The following is a 9,431-nucleotide window of genomic DNA, read 5'->3' as shown; positions in this document are numbered from 1 at the left end:
GGATGTGAGAGTGCATCTGTTTATGCTGCCTCCTACAGCTTGTGGTTTTATTTATAGCAGGTACTGTACCATCAAGAAGTAGCAATAATTCACAAGCATACCCCCCCCCCAAATCTCTCAGACCCTTGAAAGTACTAATTTTTCACATTAGTCAGTCTTATATTTATAGAATGCTTTAACGGGTCTTTCTACATACGACAAAAGGAAGGGGTGGCCTGGGGTTTTCTTCTTGCCCTGTTTTTAAACAGCCCCCACTGTCATTCACTTCTGCAAGAGGCATTTTACTTCTGTAGCTTTGTGTTTTACATTAGAGGTGTTGCTCTTCTGTTCCCATGTCAGCATAGCTTTTCACAAAGCATGTTATAGCTGTAGCTCAGAAGTTGCAAGCTCATTCACCTTGCAAGCTTATTTACAGTTTTCTACCAGTACTTTAGGTCTAGTTTACTTCCCCCGGCTGCCATCACACTGCATATTTTGCTCTTTATTTGTCTTTGCTGGAGCAGCCTTTGCTGTCAGAGCTGCTCTGAGGTGGCATCCTAATGACAAGGATCAGTCATGCTTCACTGCAGCAGTCGCTCTTGCTAAGGCAGGGGAAGTTTTTCAGATGTCAGCCCAAACGGATGTCAGAAAAATCCTTGAAACAGGGTTACAAGTGCCTTTACTTCACACAGGTTCATAAAGGGTGCCAGCATGGTTTCTGATATAAGAAACAGGCAGCAACTTGACAAAACTCAGCCCTGTCCCACAGGCTGCAGTGTTTGCCTGTGTTTCCCTATAGTTACTGCCATTTGGTTGTACGGCAGGACTGACTGGTCATACCACATCTACCCTCTGGCAGTCTACCTTAAAATTAAGAATGAATGCTGTGATGCTAGAGGAAGACTTGACCGTACATCTTTTTTGTTTAGATGCAACTGCAAATATGAATACATTTAAAACAACTCCATACATAGTTGATTCATATATTTCAGGTAACAGTAGGAGCTGTACTGTCTTCTAATACACTTTGAGCTTTCAGATGAAGCCTGTCACATTTGAACTGCTGTAAGAATTAAGACATTCCTGTTCCTCTTTCTGGGTTATCCCACACACATACTGATTCGGTGCAGCCTTTTCTAGCCAACCCTTTGGGCCATTGGTAGGATTCTACTCTGTATAAAACTGATAACTCATATACAAAAATTTAAATTGTTTGTTTAGTGATGTTCATGAAAATGTTTGTCTTTTGTGGTTTAGAGCTTGCTATCCAGTAATTTTTTTCCAAATGTTTATGAACGCTGTCTTAATTTTCTTATTGTAAACTGTTTTGGATTATAAAATTTTTACCTCAAATTCCACCTCTTGCAGAAGGGATTGTTCCTGCTTGGCCACTGGAGCCCAGAGCAGTGCATCTGAGGACAATTTTACCCTTAGAAGCTTATTTTCATTCCTCTTTTTCTGACAGTTCTCCCCTGCAGAACTCAATCCCAAGAATGTCATATGAGTATGTAGCACGCTAGCTTGAGCTGCCATCACTGACTTCTAGCAACAGTGGCTTGAGTACCATATCAAAACCATTCTTGGTTTAATATCACACACAAAAATATAGTAACTCTTATTTTGTATGGCATGAGCAATCCTGCAGAGCGTAATAGAGTTATTCAATACCCAGCAAAATAGCTGGATTTCATATAGCTTGTCAGTAATCCAAGGACTTTTGAATGTAGCTCATGTACAAAACATACCAGGAAAGCAAAGATGACCAGGAAACATGCTTAGTATAGTCCATGACTGAACTTATGCATGTTAAAATAATTACATATTTTTGGAGTTTGTTCCAAAAAGACATGAAGACAGAAGGCTTGGAGGCCTTATCCTCTGGAGAGGTGGTTAAAATAGACTAAACACATATAGGCAGAGTTGTACAGAAAAGCTTTAAGATGTTTGCAGGGTAGTTTAAACTAATATTTTTTAAATACCGTGTGGAGCCAAACTGTGTGCTTGCAAGCCTCATTCTGTGTGGCAGTACTTTTTCTGTTCAAAGGTTATAAAAGCTGCTAGATACAGCTAATGTCTATAGAGAAAGAGCTGACTTGAGCCAATGTAGGTGCCTTTAGCCAGGTGAAACCAGGAGACAAGATCACAGTCTTTTCTTTAAGGTGTGCATACAACATGAAAGATGTGGGTGGCTATGGGTGACTTTTCAAATCTGTAATGACAATGCAGCCTGGAGTCTGACTGAGGATAGGTATCAGGTAAAAAAGAACACGTGGAAAACACTGACATTAAATCATTTGGGACTGACAAGAAATACCTATTTTTTCAGGCCAAGTGATACATTGGAGTTAGAGAATGCTCTCTGAATGCCTGTCATGTCTTATCCGCCTTTGCTGCTCCTGTTAGAAGTGTTTATAATCCCATGTGTATGATTGCAAATCACTCTCGATTTGTGATGGTCCAAGGTTGGAATGGCATCTGACCTAGCCTTTTTTTGCTGTAGGTGATGGGATACACCTCAGTTATGAAGAACTTGTTCAGAAAATCATTACTGAAATCCTGATGTGCTGTGTAGCTGCTTTTATAGCCTCTTCAAAATTGAGTTTGGTGGTTGTTCGTTTGTGAGCTGTAAGCTCCTTGCCATGTGGTTGAGCTATAGGTGAGCAGCCAGCAAGCAGCAGATGAAGAAATGCAGTGTGGAAAGCACAGCCATGGTGTTTTCTTCTGCATGCTTCTGTATGTTCAGAGTGAATCTCACGTGGATGCAACTGGCATGAGAAATACTGTCTTATATCAGATAAAGCAACAAGGTCTGGAAGTGCTGGATCTTAGTAAGGATGACACATATCTGTAGATCCTGCGTCCCATATAGTGTCCTTTAAAGCTGAAGCAAAAATTGCTGGACTCCAGCTGTCCCAAGAGTCTTACAACTCACAGATCTTCCTTCTTACTTCCCTCTTGGGTTTGATAAATGTTTCTTACCCAGCACTGTTTTTTTTTTCCTGTTCCTGTTGGTTTAAAGTTTACCCTGGACTTGTTTCTGAGCTCTTAAGACTGCATGAGCTTGCAGATCATGAAGTGTGAGTGGGGAGGCTAAGGCTTCACTGGCAAGTGAGTGGCTGGGTAAGTACTATTTAAACTGAAAACTCTTCTCCCCTGCTGCTGTTTTATGTAGCAGTGCTGGATGCTTTTTTGATGTGTCCTGTGTTAGAGGTTTCTTTCTGTGTATTGAAAATGCCTCTATCATGGTATTTACAGCTGCTATCTTGTCAGACACGGAAGCGTGCATGGGAAGTGCCCCAGCCTCTTGTCTCCAGGTTCTCAGTGGCAGGCCAGCTTCCTGATGACTGCTTGTAAGCATGTCCTGTTTTATCACCTGGTACACTGCATTCACATTGCTCATTTCCAAATATCTCTGTTCAACCTTGAGCATGAATTTCCATCTCAAAGTGTAAATAGGAAAAAAAAGGTAAATAGAAAACTTGCCTTTTTTTCATATAGGGATTAACTTTGTCAATACAAAGAATCTCTCACAACCAAACAAACTCAGTTCACCCTCTCCTTCTCTTCTTCACCCTCTGCTTCACTTACAGGAACTATTTCTGACTTTGGGAAACTTAGAGCTGACATATGGTGTGAGGAAGTAGTGTTTGATAGTGCTAGGCTCAAGCCACAACACTACCAACAAGGCAAGTTATGAAATAGTTATAATCCTGTTTAGATTAGAATTTAAATTGGTGCACATGAGTCAAGGAGTGATTTCTGTCCAGACTCTAAATTTGAAGTTTTCCTTCTTGGAGAAGTTTTTGGTACAAGTTAAGATGTCAGCATCCAGGGTTTAAGAGCAAAAGAACTGTTAAAGAAGAATTGAAGAGTACAGGAAGGATTAGAGAAGTTGAGGAGATGTTCATGGCACAGGAAGAGGCTACTGTGTCTTCTTGCTGCCATAGGATGACCCTTGCCTACATCCAGTACCTTCAAAAGGTGCTGGATCTGCTTATCAGGAAGCTTGTTTTTCACATACTAGGTGGTATTAAGGTCATAGCAGAAGACTAAACCCTGTCATGAGACCCATGCTGTGCCTTTCTTCCTGCTTTCTGCCAGTCACTGCAGAATTATTCTTTCCCTATTTCTTCATTAATAACACAATGTGTGTTTGCTCTGTGAGATATATTCCCTCCTGGAATGACATCTAGAGCCCTTCAGTGCAGTGCCCAGGGACAATCTGATGTGTCAGCATAGGACCTGGAAGACCCTGCCAGTGCAGTAATGTTGAGATAGTCAAGCAAAGACTCTGTTTAATTTGTTCAAAAATCAGTGGTTTTGAGCATGGTCGTCTGGTTTAAGGCTGTAGAGCAGTACCTGCATTGGAATTGTTCTTTATGCTAATCTTAAAGCAGGACGTTATATGGAATATGCTCTCTTTTGGTCCTTAGTTTTAATAGCTGGCTTCTTTATCTGTTTGTGCTGGTATGCATTAGGATATTTTGTTTTCAGGGCAACATTTGCTATGATATGAGTAACTCCTCCAGGAGTATTCAGAGTAGGAAGACGTGCTAGTGTGATTCATATTAATTAAACCAACTTTTGTTTGCAGGAGCTGCTGAATGCAAACATAATTACCTCTTCAGTGAGAGGAGCTGTATGTTTCTTCTGACTCAGGGAACATCCAGAGTTATGTGGCTACAGTACAGCCATGAGATTACTCAGTGAGCTGCTTTACATGGCAAAGGTAAGGACAAAAGTGTTTGAAAGAGCTCTCTTCTGTGGAAGTCTGTGAACTAAGAAGAAATTAAATTAGAAAAAAAATCCCCTAGCTGATGGTTTATTTTTTTGCCAGGCACGACAATATAATTCCAATGTAGGTTGCCTTGTTGCCTGTAACAGAGCCCACTTTTCACTCCAGAGCTAAAGCTGCCAAGTTACCTCACATTGGCCAAAGCACTTGCCTGCACTGGGATCCTGCCCTGTAACTGTGGTTCCTGGTGATGGTGCCAGGGAGGATTGCAGGATTACAAGCACACTGGAAGCAGGTCTGGATTGTGGTTTTGGATGAGGTAACCAGCACCAAATTTCTCTTTTCAGCCATGGTTAGCATCATTTTGGCGGAAGCTGGGACCTGAAATGAAGCACCATTTGTGAAAAGAAGGGGGTCGTCGTGCCTGGTGGTTTCTTCCTGTCCAGGCTTGTCATTCAGGCTGGCACAGTGTAAGCATGCATGCTGAGATACTCCAGATAGTCTGTTTCTGGCCTGTGGGCATCTGTTGCTTTGTTTTTGTTTGAGGTGGGATTGTTCAGTGCTTGTCTTATACCTGACAGCAGCAAGATGCGTGGCTGATAGTCCTGCCATTATATCCTGCCTGCAAAGTAATTGTGGTGCATGCCCCCAAGTACACTTACCGGGGCTGTAGTATTCTTGCAGCATGTCATGGTTTAGCCCCAGTCGGCAACCAAGCACCACGCAGATGCTCGCTCCCTCCCCCTGGTGGGACCGGGGAGAGACTCGGGAAAGTGAGGAAACTCATGGGTTGAGATAAAGACAGTTTAATAGGTAAAGCAAAAGCTTCGTGTGGAAGCAAAGCAAAACAAGGAATTCATTCACTGCTTCCCATGGGCAGGCAGGTGCTCAGCCATCTCCAGGAAAACACGGCTTCATCAAGCGTAACGGTTACTTGGGAAGACAAATGCCATACATAACTCTTAACATCCCCCCCTTCCTTCTTCTGCCCTCAGCTTTATGTGCTGAGCATGATTTCATATGGTATGGGATAGCCCACTGGTCAGTTGGGGTCAGCTGTCCCACCTGTGTCCCCTCCCAGTTTCTTTTGCACCTGGCAGAGCATGGTAAGCTGAAAAAGTCCGTGACTAGAGTAAGCAATACTTAGCAACAACAAAAACGTCTCCACATTATCACCACTGTTTCCAGCACAAATCCAAAACATATCCCCATATTACCTACTACTAAGAGCATTAACTCTATCCCAGCTGAAACCAGGACACAGCACCAGCTGCCCATTTCTGACCTTCAATTATATCTTCCTGTTTTCTTCTCCAGAGAGCAAGTCTAGGAAAATGTAAGGGATGAAATAGTGAGAAGGTGCTTTCTTTGCTTAACACTTGGAATTTTGTGGCATGCTATCAAAGGTATGTTTTGTGGTAAGGCGAGAATATAGGATATTCTCATTTGTGTCGTTCTGTGGACATGTGCATTCAAACTCCTAATGCTCATGTTAATACTAGGCAGAGGATGCCTGTAGTTACTGCAGTTCATTACCAAAACTGAAATAAGAGAAAGGAAAATCCTAAAATGAGAAACAGAAGAGAAAAAGAAGACAGGTACAGAACTTCACATCAAGGTCAATATTTACATGGCTTCAGCTAGCAGCTGTGTTGTGAGCACATTTTGAAAATTAATGATTACCAGCTGTTTTTCTATCCCATCCATAGGGATGCAGCCTTGAAAACTCTTGCTAAATACTTGCAGATCATGATGCAAGATGCAGATGTCTAAAACTTGAGTATAGTTACACAGAAGCTTCTCTGCAAGATTTTGACTAAGGCTTGAAGGCAGTAAGCATCGTACCTCTGAGAACAATTGTGGTCAGGACAAATTTTACTCATTGTATAGACACTTCAGTGTTTATTTAAGTTGCTGAATGCCAAGGGAGGTTCCTGCATGGTGCTAGCTTAATGCACCTGTTGTTTTCTGCCCAGCCTGAAGCACACACTCCATGCAAGACAGGAAATGCAAACCAAGGACTCACCAGGTTTTTTTCACTTTTATATATATAAAAACATTAATATGTTTTCATACAGTGAGGGCAGCCACATATGGGTTCTGGTCTTTAATCCAAAGCCAATGGTTCAGAAACAATAAAGAAAACTTAGGTGTTGGATGTCCTAGCATAGGAGCCAGGCTACCAGAGTACAACTCTGGAAATTGGTCTCTCTCCCCTTCTCTTCCCCTGCTCCATGGAAGAATACTGAGACCTCTAGTGGTGGTAGGAACCTTAATTATATTAGGTATGGATATATTAAAATCTCAAGCTTTTAAGACTCCTTTAGGCACTTGGGTGCCAATCCATCAAACTCAGGTTTCTGTAATTTTTATGGATGAAATACCAGCTGGAGGGTTTACTACTTTTCTATTACAGGCCACACCTAAATTACCTAGAAGTACCTTAACCCATGTACAATATCATATTTGCCCAGAAGCCTCAGAAGGCATAACTGCTCTCATTCAGGATTTAGAATAATGAAGTATTTTTCAGAACACTTGTTCCCAGTATAACCCCCCCTCCACGTGGCATGTCCATAAGCCTAACGACACCTGGTGTTTGATGGTAGATTATCATAAATTGAATGAAAATATTGAATGAATTGAATGAAAAGCAGCCCTTACATGCTGCTGTCCCTTCTATTACAAATCTTACTTTTGCTATAGAACAAGCGACTCTTCCTTGGATAACTTCAGCTTCAGCCATAAATGATTATCATCATTTATCTATTAGACAAATATTAATTATGTCTCCAGTAAACTGAAATACTATCTATATAGTTAGAAATGTAGAATCATAGAGTCATAGAATCATAGAATCATTTAGGTTGGAGAAGACCTCTGAGTTCATTGAGTCCAACCATTAAGCTAACACCCCCAAGTCCACCACTAACCATGTCACAAATGCCTTGTCTACACTTCTTTTAAACACCTCCAGGGATGGTGACTCAACCACTTCCCTGGGTAGACTGTTCCAATGTTTGACAACCCTTTTGATGAAGAAATTTTTCCTAATATCCAATCTAAAGCTCCCTTGGCAGAACTTGAGTCCATTTCCTCTTGTCCTATCACTTGTTACTTGGGAAAAGAGACTGACACCCACTTTTCTACCACCTCCTTTCATCTAGTTGTAGAGAGTGATAAGATCTCCCCTGAGCACCCTTTTCTCCAGACTAAACAACCCCAGTTCCCTCAACCGCTCCTCATAGGACTTGTTCTCTAGAACCTTTGCCAGCTTTATTGCTTTTCTTTGCATACACTCCAGCACCTCAATGTCTTTCTGGCAGTGAGAGGCCCAAAACTGAACACAATATTCAAGACGCAGCCTCTCCAGTGCTGAATACAGGGGCACGATCACTTCCCTACTCCTGCTGGCCACACTATTCCTGCTAGAAGCCAGGTTGCTGTTGGCCTTCTTGGCCAACTGGGCACACTGCTGGCTCATGTTCAGCCACCTGTCAAAAAACACACCCAGGTCCTTCTCCACTGGGCAGCTTTCCAGCCACTCTTCACCAAGGCTGTAGCGTTGCATGGAGTTGTTGTGACCCAAGTGCAGGACTCGGCATTTGGCCTTGTTAAACCTCATACAATTGACCTCAGCCCACTGACGCAGCCTGTCGAGGTCCCTCTGCAAAGCCTTCCTACCCTTAAGCAGATCAACAATCCCACCAAACTTGGTGTCATCTGCAAACTTACCAAGGGTGCACTCGATTCCCTCATCCTGATCACTGATACAGATGAACTGAAAGGGTTCTTGATTGGATAACCTTAATGAAGCAGAGGCTTTCACCTTCCACATACCCATACAACAGGTTTAAACTGGAATACTTGATATTTTCTGTCCCAAGGTCTCCAGATACCTTGAGTAGAAGAGCAAAAAATCCCTGTGGGACAGGGCTTTTCTCTCTTTAGTGATGGGAAAGGGAGAGCCCAGAATGAGACTAACTGAAAGTCTCACAGTGAGCTCCAGGCATAGCAAGACCCACTGCCAGGCATCCCTTGACATAGGATGGGTCTTCCCTGATACAAGGTCATGAAGTCCAGCTGCAGCGAGTCTGCTGCCTCCATAGCTGTGAAGTGTTCTTCCCCCTGCCAAAGCAGGGAGCTCTCTCTAATGTCCCCCTGCTTGCGTGCTCTGCCCGCCTCTCCCACAGGGTCCTGTCCAACAGCCCTGTGCAGGACTCCACCATTCTGCTGGAAGGTGCCATCCATGCTTGCAGCTGTGAAGTCCTTGCCCATAGATCTGTGACCCCTGTGGACCTTGTGTAAGGAAGTGTCCTTTGGAAAGCTGAGCTAAGGCTTGATCCCTGTGAAGGTGACTCAGGAAGCTTCTCTGAGAGAGTGCTGGGGGTACTTTTGCTGTAGTGCAAGGAATGAATGCATCTGAAGCCAAAGCCCTGGCAGGAGTAACTGCAACAGGAGGTCTGAGTGCTGCTCCTGGCTCCATTCATGATCGCTTATGATGTTCACATTCGTAGCCATCGGCTAGTGATAGCCAGTCTTCAAAGTGGTGGAGAGGGGAAAAAAGAGATTTCTTTAAGTCTCTCTCAGTCATTTTCAGAGATACCTGAGCACTGACAGTGGAATGTTGTCCTGGCATTGGAATTCCTATGGAGAGATGGGATTGTAATCTGTGACCTCATGCAAGCTGTGGGTTAATTTCTCTGTCTTGTGAACA

This window comes from Phalacrocorax aristotelis, chromosome 1 (assembly GCF_949628215.1).
Source record: "Phalacrocorax aristotelis chromosome 1, bGulAri2.1, whole genome shotgun sequence".
Classification (NCBI taxonomy): Eukaryota; Metazoa; Chordata; class Aves; order Suliformes; family Phalacrocoracidae; genus Phalacrocorax; species Phalacrocorax aristotelis.
This window is presented reverse-complemented; position numbering follows the sequence as displayed.